Source organism: Nanorana parkeri, unplaced genomic scaffold, assembly GCF_000935625.1.
Source record: "Nanorana parkeri isolate BGI_ZX_2015 unplaced genomic scaffold, ASM93562v1 scaffold1912, whole genome shotgun sequence".
Classification (NCBI taxonomy): domain Eukaryota; kingdom Metazoa; phylum Chordata; class Amphibia; order Anura; family Dicroglossidae; genus Nanorana; species Nanorana parkeri.
The window spans coordinates 153,905-167,895 of NW_017308180.1; positions in this window are offsets into that span (position 1 = coordinate 153,905).

A 13,991-nucleotide genomic window follows, 5' to 3' on the forward strand; every position below is an offset into this window, starting at 1 on the left:
AAATGTAGTGAAAATTAAAATAGAATGCTGGTGAATAAAGCATATGTTTGGATCCACACTGTTGATTAGTATGTCCCGTAGTTAAAGCCCAACTTCAGCCAAAGCTTTTTTTTTTTCTAAGTTTTGGAAAGAGAGGAGAAGGGTTAGAATCTCTGTAAGGTAATTATGGCTATGTGTGTCCCCTAAAGAGGAGAGCTGTCCTTACTTCCTAGTTCAGGCCAAGGTTCAGTCCCTTGGCCTGAACTGGACGATATAGGGAATCCCCCTAATTGTCACAGAGACAGATATAAAACCTTTGTTGTTGCTGTTGCATGTGGTAGTAGCCAAGGAACAGACAATATTCTCTATTTAATTTGGCATTAGTTTACACACAGTTCAAGTATTTGGGAATAACCTTAAACTGCACTTCATTTTATTCATTTATCCTTTTCTTGCATGTATTGTTATTGAGCAATGAAGACACAACTGATGTTCTAACCTATTTTTCTGTTCTATTAAAAAGAAAGTGTTTTTATTGTTGTCTATGTCCACGTTCAATATATTCTACTCACTTCTTCTAACATCTAATACATCTTAATACATCTTACTACTTAGAAAATACAGGAGACCAAATTAACTTACACAGACTTTCTGAAATTAAAATGTTCAGGGATGTAAGAGACGTACTGTCAGGACAAAGTTTAGTCACTATTTAATTGATTTTGCATAGCTGAATACAACAAAGCATTGAGGGGGCTTGTATATTAAGTTATGCCTTCATCTGGACTGAGCTACATATAAAGTAATTTACTGATTAATGACTGGTACAAGTACAATAATTATATATATATATATATATATCCATACATACATATACACACACACATCTGGTTCTGACAATGGCAAGGGTTTATAACATGTAAATTGGCTCCATGTAAGATGCTAGTTTTCCCCTAAGAAAAAAATATTGACCAGCTTTACTGTTTGGCAGTGGGCATATACTTCATCTATCTCTTGTGTTGATTATATTTATGGGGATCAGATTTTTTTTACAGATTAAACTCTATATTAGTTTATAAGGGTGGTACTAACCTGTACTAACCTGTACTGAAATAACAAAACCCACTAGCCTGATCTTGTCCCCTCTAAATGTATGAGTAGTAAAAGAAGCCTTGCAATATTTACCCTTCCTGAACAACTGGTACTTTGGCTATTGTTTGGGCCTGTCATGTGGCCAATTGTTGGGAGTATTGGTCAAGTAACCTCTACTAAAACGGAGGGTCAATGTTCAAGCAAAGCCACTGACTGGTAAAGAAAAATTTGCAAAACCTTTACACATCTTCATATCAGAAGGAAGCTGCCATGTCACACAATAATGCTATTCCTGTTTTAAGTGCTTGGTGAGCTTTACCTGGAACAAAAAAAAGCCTGAAATTATTGAATTCATTCATAGAACTGTCAGAACTGGGGAAAAATCTTCACCAATGGCAATCACTAAGTGGCAAACTGAATTTCCTATATTTTCTCTAAATGTGATAAACCACTTTAGGTCGGGATGCGCACTATTATAAAACGGTGCCTTGTTTTTGAAATACACAACCATATAAAATGTTTAAATACAAACATCAAAAGCTCTAGACTGTTTACGGTAACGTTTTTATCTATACTGCCGTGAATTAATTTATTTGACTTGCTATATATAGATATGCAAAATAACAAATGGGTATATACAGAGTGTATATATATATATATATATGTATATATATATATGTTCCACTAGTAAAATAAAGCAAGTCTAATGCTAATTAATGGTCATGTTAATTATTCATTTTAACATTTGAACTAAGGCATCTTGAATGTCATGTTGTATATGGGGGCACACTGCTATATTGCACAGAGGTAAGAATTTATATTTATATAGATATATAAACGTATATCAACACAGGTATGGGGTATGATCTCTTCACAGAATGTAAATGTTTTGTCGTGAATACTTTCTTTGTTATAGCATGATTTGCAAAGCTATTCTTTCTTTTTTGTTTGTAATTTTATAAAAAGAAAAACTTTCATCCAAGAGGACCTGGAATACAGTGTCCACCGACTATTGTCCTCTTCTACTTTAGGGAAACTGGGTCACATTTCACTGTTTTCAGGCTATCACCTGCTATATAATTTACATGCACTGTTTTGAAATGTCAAACTGTTATCATGGGGTAAGGGGCAATAAAAATAATTTAAACAGCTGTGTTTGTGTTGTACCTTTAAGGTAATCTACAGTCTATTTCATGTTATTCGATGCAATAATGCAATTTTAGAGAAATGGCAATGCTCTCTGTGTGAAAGCACTGTGTTTTGGAATCTGCTAACTCTAACAGTCTTTGAGATGCAAAAAAACTAACGGTGAACTCCAGGATTCTATTAAAGTTTCCCCAATACTTCCCTTCCCCTTCCTCAGTAAAAACAAGTCATTTTTGTTTAAATCACTCACCTATATTTTAAGAAATTGCCTACTGAAAACTGAGGTTTGTGAGGTCCTCACTTTAAGTTGGAAAATGCAGAGATATATGGCCACTGACAGCAAAGACCATGCAGGCGCTGATGTCACATCCTTGGCATTTGCATAACTTGACAATCTAATTAGGCAGAATGGACCTGAAGTCTCTTGGCTGTCAATCATCTTCTACAGTCACTGATGAGCTGGACAGACTGGAAGTAATTACGTCACTGCTTGTACAAGGTGGCTAAAAGTGTATGCAAAAACAAAATGTGATATATTGCAGATTACCAATCCTTTATTGTGGTGGATGCATTAGTTTTCTTTTTTAGGCCTATTTTCATTTATTTTCACCTGGTGATCATCCCAGTAAAATACTTCCTGGTTTAGGGTGGTTCCTCTTTATGGAGGAGCAACAATGTCACCATTGGACAGCAGCATGGTCACCCTGTGGAGAGGATAGTGTTAGATGCATTGGCAGATTTAAATGGACTCTAACAAATTCAATTGGAGCTCTAGCTAACACTTTTTAAGCAGTTATAGTAAAAAAACAAATGTCCCTTTTGAGAAAAGGGTTTTATATAAGGAATGAAAGCTAACCATTGTAGGAACCCCTATCAGCGTTTAATGGTTTGTCTCAACACTCTATCTGCCTCTTTTGCTGGAGAGCACGGACAGTTGAAAAATAACAGACCTACTGGTCGGATCACCAGGTGATAATAAAGGAAAAATGGTTATAAAACAGCATATGCAGCCACCACATTAAAGGATTAGTAAGCTGCAATACATTAAATTGTTGTTGCTTTTGGGTTTATATACACTTAAAGAGGTGCATTTATACAACCTGTGTTCTCAGGAAAGGGGCATAGTGGTCATCAGTCTTATGAAATGGAAATAAGGGATCCCAACCCTTTCTGCTGTAGGTATTAAGGTGTGATTTTACATTGACTGGATAACTGCATTGCAAAATACATAGATAGTGTATCACCATGATAGCCGTTACTTTCACACAAGGAGCATTTGTTGGAGAGGTCACAATAGAATCGAAAAGTACTGAAGGCAATGTAACTCTGCTAGGACATATTTTTTGCTGTCTGGTTCCCGTTTGGTAATTTAACCCAGCTGTCTACTGAATGTGTGAAGCTAAATGATAATCTAAGAGGACCATACTGTACATTCAGTAGCCAGGCAGGTTGTGGGGATAAGGTGTCAGATCCACTGGCTACCACTGAGAGCCATGCTCTAATGCTAAGTGTAGGTAAGCACAGTTATAATTCATTTAATGTGGTGCTCAGTCTGTGTGCCCTATTATGCAATGTACTCACTTTATGGAAAGAGTTAAATATTCAATATTTCTTCCTCTCTTGGCAAAGTTCTGAGTACATGATGCCTTGTTGTACACTGCTGACAGCTTTTAACTGTTGCCCACATACCTGTTTTATAAAACTGTACAAGATGTTCAGTAACGTTGCCAGACAAAAGTTCAGGGTAGGTGACAATACAGTGCACAGTTTTACTACTTTATTATTATCATGTCTTATTCGAACTGAATACTTTATCACATGGAGATTACACTCTTATTTTACAGAGGTGCATGAGCATTCATAAAGATTGCTGGTCTAGAAGATCTGTGATGACTGTACCCAGATTGGCCTAAAGCAGTGGTTCTCAACCTTTCTAGTGCCGGGACCCCTTGGTAACATTTGCCAAGTTGTGGTGACTCCCAACGGAGCGCAGGACTCCAGAATTAGTAAGGCACTGGACATGGGACTAAAAATAGAAGCACACTGACAAGAATACAAGCCCTCCCCAGCCCCAGCTACCTGATCTGTCTCCATGCAGCTTTCTCAGCCCCAGCACTGCTTAGATGGCCGCCTCCTGTAGAGCTCACATTGTATGGGAGGCAGGAATACAGCAGCGGCTGTGAATAGAAAAGACCTGCTGCAAACACTCCCCGGCCACTTTTATATTCACAGCCTCTGCTGTCCTCCCGCTGACTGACACTAAAACTGCTGCGCTAGGAGGAGGCTGAGGAGCCTCTCACCTAGCGCAGCAGAAGTGGATGCTGCAAACTCCCCAACAGTGAGTTGTGACCCACTTTTGGGTCTCGACCCACAGGTTGAGAACCGCTGGCCTAAAGTATATGACTAAACCCAGTCCCAAGAAAGCACACAAAGCAAAGCTTTGTGCCTGATATGCAAAAGGATATGTTTGTCGGCCAGCAAGGAAATGTCATGGTTATGAAGTTTCACAAAATCATAAAGACTACAGCTCATGCACGTGCACTTTATTAACAAGGGTGGTTTGCTAAGTGAATGCACACTTCCCTAACTGAACATACAGCAGGTAAGTGTGGCGTGGCTAAAAGAAATGTGTGATTATCTCTAATGTTTGTAATGTAATGCCTAATGTTTTGGGGTCTATTTAACCACAGTTTGCATTTTTAAAGGCACTTGCCATGTAGCTATAACCAAATAAAATCTACTTGTTCACACCAGATCCGGACCAGATCTGGATGCGTTTCTGCATATGCAGTGCAGTGTGTTTTGATGCATTGCGGTGTGGTCAGCGCTGATCTCCGATCCTTCAGACAACGCTGGAGGATCGGAGAGGGGAGGGGGATCCCAGCGGGGAGCGGTGGCTGACAGTCTCCGCTCTCTGCAGGGAGATGATCGGAAAGTGAGCGAGTAACGGTATGTATTCGCTCACTTCCCGATCAATAGAGCCGATGTGTTACAGTTTCATTATCACATGTCAGTTCTAACTATGAGGATGAGTGAAAATCACACACCTCTTAGTTCTACTTTAAAGAAAAACCTGAATTCTGTCTTCCAACCATAAAAGTTGCAGATAAGGTAAAAAACATTTTTGTGGGAAATAAATATCAACCAGGTTAACAATGTAATGTATATATTTAGATTGTGTTTCTAAACAGCATTTGAATAAAGAAGCCATGATCATATTAAAGTGATTGTCAATACTTCTATCCAATCCAAAACTGCTGATATAAGTGACTGAACATTTTTTTTCCTCCTGAAGATATAAATATGTTTTCTCTTGACCTGTGATGGCCAAGGGCAATGTTAGAAAGCTAAAATACTTTCTCTGATCCTTCTTCTTGAACTTGAGACAATAAATCACATGATGGCCAGATTGTAATAATAAAGGAGAGATGTTTGAGAGATAGCAATCTGACATTTTGGAGCATTTGTTTTTGATAAAGTGGTGTCTTGAAAAGGTTCTTTTACTAATCCTGAGGATCTGGGACATCTTGGCTGTATGGTTTTATTCACTCAGGTATTGAAAATATTTATCAAATTGTATATTTTAAAGGTGCACTGTGGTTGTGATCAATAGATTAATTGTAGACAATGATTGTCCACATCCCAGGGTGTCAAAAATTTCAAATCTATCAGGCTGTCATTTGCTTAATAATTTTTATTTCCATGTACATCATGATAGAAAACATTAGAGAGTTAGCATTGTATTACTGTATAGTAAATGTAAAATGAATCTGCAATTGTTTAAAAAAGACAATTGGAGGGCCTGGGGGTAGCTGACCTTACCTACCCAGTCTTTTTCCACTGAGAGAAATTTACCTTGGCTTCTATATCAGACTACTTTTAATGGGATGATCTCCCACTTAGGCCTGCATAGTTCCAGTGCTGATATCACACAGCAGAACCTGAGAGCCCAGCAGCAGTATCTCTTCTCCTCACTTCTCTGCTAGACTCGATTTATTGCCTTCAGCTGCATGGTAATTTTCAACCCAGAGGTAATAAACAGGTAATTTTTTTACAAAGCAATAAACTCTGTATGTGGCTTATTCTGCAGAGATTTAAAATGATAATGAAATATAAGTATATTTTGCACATGTACAAAATAACAGTGCTACAATCTCCCAGTCTCACACAAAACATCCCCGCGATAAAGAGTTTCAAAGGTTGCAGCTATAAGCGACCACATTATTCCGTGTGTGACAACACACTCTGATCCTGTTTTGCTCAAAATATGAACACTGCGTCCACTGTGGATTCCAAATCCAAAAATTATACTCAAAAACTGCTCCATATACAATAACTATGGGGTCTATTCACGAAGCTGCCGAAGGATTTAGCCGTAGCTTGACCGATCCATCGGCTAGCTTCGGCCCCAGGACCCCTTCGGTTCAGTAGAACCGAAGGGGTGCTGTACGGGCTATTCACAATAGCTCCCGAACGTAGTCAAGCAGAACGCATATGCCTCGGCTCGGCTGAGCTGCGCTGAAAGCTGAAGCTGGCCGAGCGGCCGGTCATTGGCCGGCCGACAGCCTGCTTCTGACAGCTGGGCGGAGCCAGCCATGATCTTACGGCTGGCTCCGGCCACTTGCAGAAAGATCAGTGTCCCTGGTTACCTGCTAACCAGGGACATTGATCTCCAAACAGCTAACTCTCCCTGGCGCTCCGGGAGTCTCCTGCTCCCGGCCGCCAAGGAGAGAAACACTGCTGTTTCTTTCTTTTTTTTATTCTGACAAGGAGCTGTGTCAGAATAGAAAAAAACAATTTGCCCATTGGAATGCATTGCTAGATTCCTATTGGCTATTTCAATTTGCAATAGCCAATAGTAAACTAGCATTGTACCCGCCCTCTGCTGATGGAGAACTGCAGCAGAGGGCGGGTACAATGCTAGTTTACTATGGGCTATTGCAAATTGAAATAGCCAATAGGAATCTAGCAATGCATTCCAATGGGCAAAACCTTTTTTTCTTTTTTTTTCCTATTCTGACACGTCTCCGTGTCAGAATAAACAAAAAAAAGAAAAATCAGTGTTTCTCTCCTGGGTGGCCGGGAGCGGGAGGCTCCCAGAGCGCCCGGGAGATTTTTTTTTCTTTTTTTTTTACGCCAGCAGAGCCGCTGGACAATAGGAAACTATTGAGCGGAGCTAGCTGTCACTGCTAGCTCCGCACAATTGTTTTCTATTTACTTTTTTAAAACTTTTAAAACAATTTTTCCTTTCTGCTCGGTCCCTCTGAGGGACCGGGCAGAACAGCCAAGCCAAATGCCGCTCAGTGCTGTTCGGCATCTATAAGAATAGGCCGAACAGCAGTGAGTAGCCTGCCGGAGGTTCGGCTCAGCCGATCCAGATGTTGGATCGGCTGAGTCAAACTCCTTCTGCACTTCGGGTCAGCCGAACATGCAGAGCATGTTCGGCCGACCCGAAGCCATGCAAAGCGAGCCGATGTATGGCTGATTTCAGCCGATATATATGGCTGAAATCAGCCGTACAACCCTGAAGTGAATAGCCGAATAGTGTTCGGCTCACTTCACTTGGGGTCGGTTGTTCACTCGGCTGCCCTCGGCAGCTTAGTGAATAGACCCGTATGTCCCTCATAGAAGCCCCTCTGCTGTATACAGTATATTGTATGAAAGACTAAGATGTTACTTCCCTTATTCCACTTAATTCCCATAGAAAAGGAAATCCAATATCCTTGAACAGTACCTGTTCACATCATGGAGGGTTGAATGATACACTTTTTACTGTTAGGTGTTTTAGACACTTTCTTATTAACTGTACAATATACATACCGCAAAAATGAATCCTATTTCATCATTGAAAATATACAAATCCTTTAACAACTTCATATCATACCTGTACACCTAATGTTCATAGCTAAGGGGTGTACAGGTGGGAGGGGTGTACAGGTGGGAGGGGTGTATATAAAACAGTTTTAGGGCCTGTTCACACGACGTCCGTTTTCTGTGGTGACCTGATCCGTATGCTCCTGCACTAAAAATGCATCCCAATGTATCCTTATGTGTTTTATGGGCTACAGTTCTCACGTGCGCAGTCCGTTCAGGTTACGACAGAAAAAATACTGCATGTCACATTTTGTCCGGTCAGGAAACAGTCCGGAAACGCAAAACGTGTCACAAACGCATCAAAAACGCACTGCACATTTTAAAAAACTGGAACGCATCAAAAACACGGCAAAAACACATAGCACCACGTCTGCAGATCCGGACCAGATCAGGACCTGATAACCATGTGAACAGGCCCTTATGCTGTGCACATGGTTACTAAATATGTATTTTGTTTAGTCATATAACCTGTTGAAGTCTTGATTATGATGATTATTTATGATTAAGCTGATCTAAACATCTTGTGAAGGCCAATGTACTTTTCTATGTGTAAGACACATTACCTATGGTGCATTGGTGTGGTCGTTTTGGTGCAATAGTTTTACTTGCATACCTGAAAATAAATGTATCAGACTTTAAAAACAAATGTAACATACCTGATATATTAAAGTGACCCCTGGCCAAACTCTCAACCTGATCCTATTTCTTAACCCTAAAAGATACACTTCAACCTCACAGACCTGTCTAAGCTTTAACTACACCTAACAATTTTGGAAATCATCATGCAGATATCCATCATGAGTTGAACTATGCTGTCAAGACTTTGTACCACCTACCAAAAACACAGAGACCCGTAACATGATACAATAGTCACTATTAGGGATGGGCTCGATGTTCAAGTCGAGCAAGAGTTTGACTCGAACATCTGCAGTTCGTGTGTTCGGGAAATACGCAAAATGTCAGGGCGTTCAGTGGCTGTTCCCCTGCCGGGCTCCCCACAAGGCACAGTGCCTTGTGAGCCCTGATTGGCTAAAGCCTTCCACCTAACCACAGGTCAGGTGCAAGACTTTGGCCAATCAGGGCACAGTACTCTGTAAGAGCCATGATTGGGCAAGGCAATTATGACTTTGCCCAATCATGGCTCACCTGTCAGATGCCGTACAACTGTAAACAGTTGGGTGGAACTCACATTTGCTGCAGCAGGTTCTATACATGTACAGATGTGCCACTTTACAGGCAGTTTAAGGGGACGATATTTAAATACATTTTTCATTTTTATGGTTTCACTTTAAGTGATGTTAAAATCACTGCTCCTGCAAAATTTTTATTTTTTAAAAGTGTTTTTTCCATTGATACATGCCCCCCAGGGCAGTACCCGAATCCCCATACCTGTTTTATGGCCAATAACTTGCATAAAAGCCTTCATGAAGGGGACAATTGATTTTCAAAGTTCTAGCCCCATAGACTTGCATTGAGTTCGAGTTTAAACTTTTTCCATGTTCTAAAGTTTGAAATCGAACCGAACACCGGGGAGTTCGGCCCATCACTAGTCACTATTATCTTTCATGTCACTGCATTTACCATTAAAGCCAGATGGGACTCTAAGTCTGGATATTGAGACAATTCCACAGTTGTCTTCCTTCCCTTAGGCAATCTTATCAATCTCTAAAGTAGAGGATTCCTAGACCTTATATTCTTACAACTGGAAATAATTATGGTTTAGTCTTAGCTAACGTTTTGTTCTCAGATTGAAAAGGAGTGGTAAAGAACAGCTAAGACAGGATAATAACATTTCAGAGAAAACTCATAGGCAATGTCCAGAATTGCAGAGACAAATAAATAAATTGCTGTGAGGTGTCTGTTGTGTAAAGCTGGCTATACAGCTGGCATTTTTTCTTAATTCAGTCCAAGAAGGAAAAATGCTCGATTTTCAGAATCTGCCATGCCAGGTAGCTGCCGCATGTTGAAATAGTGCCTGCACCTGACTGAATGCAGGTGATGTTGACAAAGACTTTTCTTCTCTCCTTCAGCACAATTGATTGAGAAATCATCTTTTGTAGCGTCAAACACATTTTGAATTCTGGGCAATTTAGCAGGAAATAACCAGAACCCAAATAGTGTATGGCCAACTTAAGTGTTAGCTTGTGTGTAATATATTTCCTCCCCATAATTCCTCGGCTCCAGACAGTGGTGTGTGAAATGGATTTTGGGTAAACTGTGTTTTGTGTGTAAATGCACATCCACATTATAAGATAATACAACTTAGTTAAGGAAGGATAACTCATATGCTCAGGTTTGCTCACCACACTACTGATCGACAAGAATATTCTTGGGAAAGTTCCATACCTGAAAAAACATGAAAGTAATTAAGATTTATACCTGTCATGAACAGAATGTTTTGCAATCATTTGAAATAAACTGTTAATATCTGTTATATCTGTTTAATTTTTAAATAAAAGGAAAGGTTTGTTTTAGGCTGATTATTTGTTACTGATAACTGCTCAAATTTGGTTCTAATTTTCTATGCACCAATGTTAATCAAAACCTATTTATCTGAAAAACACTAAAAATAGATATTATCATCCAAGTGGAAGTTTAACAGTTACCTACCATTGGAGTCATCTAAAATATCATCTTCCCTTTATTGGAAGCGGAAAAACATCCATCTTTAAAGAATGGTTTGATTATGTGGATCATCCAGGTCTAATAGAATTAGGGTCTAGTGTACAGACACATTTGTATCTCCATCTGACTTCCGTGACTGCGTTTGACTTTTAAATTAGATTTTATAGAGTATGTACACTTGAAATGTTTTTTGCCATGCACTGTGTTGCTTCACTTTAATTCATCCATGCATGTCAATGTAAATGCATCTAAAACTCATCTCAAACTGTTCTGAAACTTATCCTTAAGTGATTTTAGATTTATCTTAAAAGCAAGTCAATTTTCATCAGTGCTTACAGCATCTAAAAGCGGTCTGTTATTGACTTGCTTCACCAAAGCTGAAACCCATGTACAAGACTTTTCTTAACAATTGGTTTACTAATAAACAGTTTTCATTCTCGTTGAGTTTTGACAGTGTTCACTAATACGTAGTTACACAGAAGTATTTAAGACAACAGGAATATTTGCACAACTGAAGAACATAGATTGAGAATTTAATAGCAGCACAGTGGTGTAGTGGTTAGCGGGTCCCTGGTTCGAATCCCGGCACGATCACCATCTGCAAGGAGTTTGCATGTTCTCCCTGTGCTTGCGTGGGTTTCCTCCAGGTACTCCGGTTTCCTCCCATACTCCAAAGACATGCTGGTAGGTTAATTGGCTCCTGTCTAAATTGGCCGTGTATCTATGTGAGATGGGACCTTAGATTGTAAGCTCCTTGAGGGCAGGGACTGATGTGAATGTGCACTTATGTAAAGCACTGTGTAAACTGTCGGTGCTATATAAATACCAGTAATAAAAAAATAAATAATTTAGCACACATTATAGATTACTTTTTTAATAGAAAACACGTGATTTATAATATAAACTGGCCAAAAAACATAACCTTAAAGTTACATTAAAGTCAAAAATCTTTTTCCCTGTCCCCAATGTTAATTAAAGCACTCACCTTAAATTATGTTTCTTATACCGATCTTCTTCTTCTTCTTTCCTGTCCATTTCATCTGTCCCTCCAGCGCTGCTGCGGGTCTCCGATCCAGCGCTGACTCCTCTGAGCTTGCTGGCACTTCCTGGCCCACGGTGTCTGCAGGCGGGTGCATGCATCCATAGACTTACCTTGTGTCTCTCCTCGCGTCCCGGCCGAAAATTTGAACTGTGCATGCACCCGCCCCAAGATGCTTTGCGGCCGCCCGAGAATTTTCAAATTTTCAGACGGGAATGCGCGGGGAAGACACAGGTAAGTACTAACCCTTTTCAAAGCGGGGTTTTTTTTTTTTTTTTTACACTTTTTGCATATATCTACTGCTTGCCAGCAGTAGATATATGCAAGAACAATGGAGGGTTTAATAACCCTTTAATGCAATTCCAGAAAACAAATAAAAAAATATAAAAAAGGGTCCCTATGCCTTATTAGAAATCATAATTTGCTTGAGACATTTCATATCCTAGCTGTCAGTGGTAGAGGAAAACATATGCAGCACACAACTTGTCTACTGAAGTAATCTTAAAGCCTATCCCAAATTAAAAAAAAAAATGACCCCTGCAGTGGGGCTACCCCTGCACTACAAGGGTTAACGCATTAATATCCACGGGTGATATGTAAAGGACTTTTTCTTTCTTTATGTCCTCTGCTGCCAGCTCCAATACTGGCACCTGCAGCCTCTTTCAGCGTGTGGAGGCCCGCTGACGTCATCATGTCTAATGCTAGCCCTACATTATATGTGAGAATACTGAGGAACATTCCTCAAGCCAGAGCAGAAATGAGAAAAAGTGAGTGTCAAAACTAGGCGAGTGGAGATCAGCTAAGTAAAAGATATTTACACATACCCCTAGATATTAACAAGCAGTTAACCCTTGCAGTGTGGGAGTAGCCCTGCAAGGGTAGTTTTTGTAACTGGATATAGGCTTTAAAGGAAACCTGGGAGTAGACATATGGAAGTTAACATCTCTAGTTTGTTTTTCCAAAGATTGTGGCAACTGCTCAAGTGATCATGGCTTCACTACATAATGAGTCACTGCAGCAAATTAAAAGTCTGAACTCCCATCCTACATCCATGTTCCGAGACAGTGACCCAAGTGTTCCAAGACAAGCCAAGATCAGGTTGATAATCTTGGAGCCTAACAGCCAAGTGAGCTGTGGTAGTGCTGATATTCCTATCCACACATGTTCACTTTAATGCAGGCCAGGCACAGAAAACAAGTTATTCTGGGTGTGTGATACAAGAGATAAGCTAATCAACCTACTGCATTTTCAAAAGGAAAAAAAATATTAATATGTTATATTTAGTTATCTGAATAGTCTGTAGAAACATGGTTGTTTAGGTTTTTTTTTAAAGCATGGTTGATATGGTTTGACAGGTCACGTAACAAAATTGGAATTCATGATTTGCTTTTTTAAATTTAATGTAGTTGCAAAACTATTTATAGCTGCAGAAATAAATTCACTTTCTTTGAAGGAACATGAATTAGAAAAAATTTAATGTGTCTGAATGCCATTTACTAAGCAAATCGAAAAAAACAAATGAAAGCTACGCCACTTGCAACTAAACCAATAACAACATTCTAGTGGTAATGAGCAGAAAAAGTAATGTCTTAACAATCCAACATCGCCATCTAGATGCAGAGAAGTGTATAGTAGTAAAAAATATAAATTTACAGATTTTCCATCTGTGAAAATAAACAATGGAAAAAAGTGGTATATGCAATGACAGATTAAAGTCACGATTCTTCCAACACTGTTTTTAGTTCAAGCCCCAAACCCCCTCCAACACGCAGCAACTGGTCAGTCACCCCGGCAGTGTTCTAGCTCCTGCAACTAGTATCTGCTTTTGAATATGGACAAAATATAAATAAAAGTGAAAAAAAAAGAATTCATATACTGAATACTATCATTATATGTATTGAACCCATACAGTTTTCAGATTACAGTATTTCCCATGGTATTGGTTCTTTAAAGGCCTATGCACTGGGAGAAATACAGAGGCTACCTTTGCTGATCTTCTTCTAAAGCTGCCCACACACCTTACAATTTATCTGCAGATTTTCTGTGGTCAGATGGAAAAAGTGCAACAGATTGGCCCAGGTGGAGATTCCTCTATCCACACAGTTAAGTGTAGATGGAGGAATCTCTTGCACCTTTTCCATCTGACCACAGAAAATCTGCAGATAAATTGTAAGGTGTGTGGGCAGCTTAAGAATAATAGTTGCCCCGGCTGTCTGGGAAGCTTGCAATGTGCAGC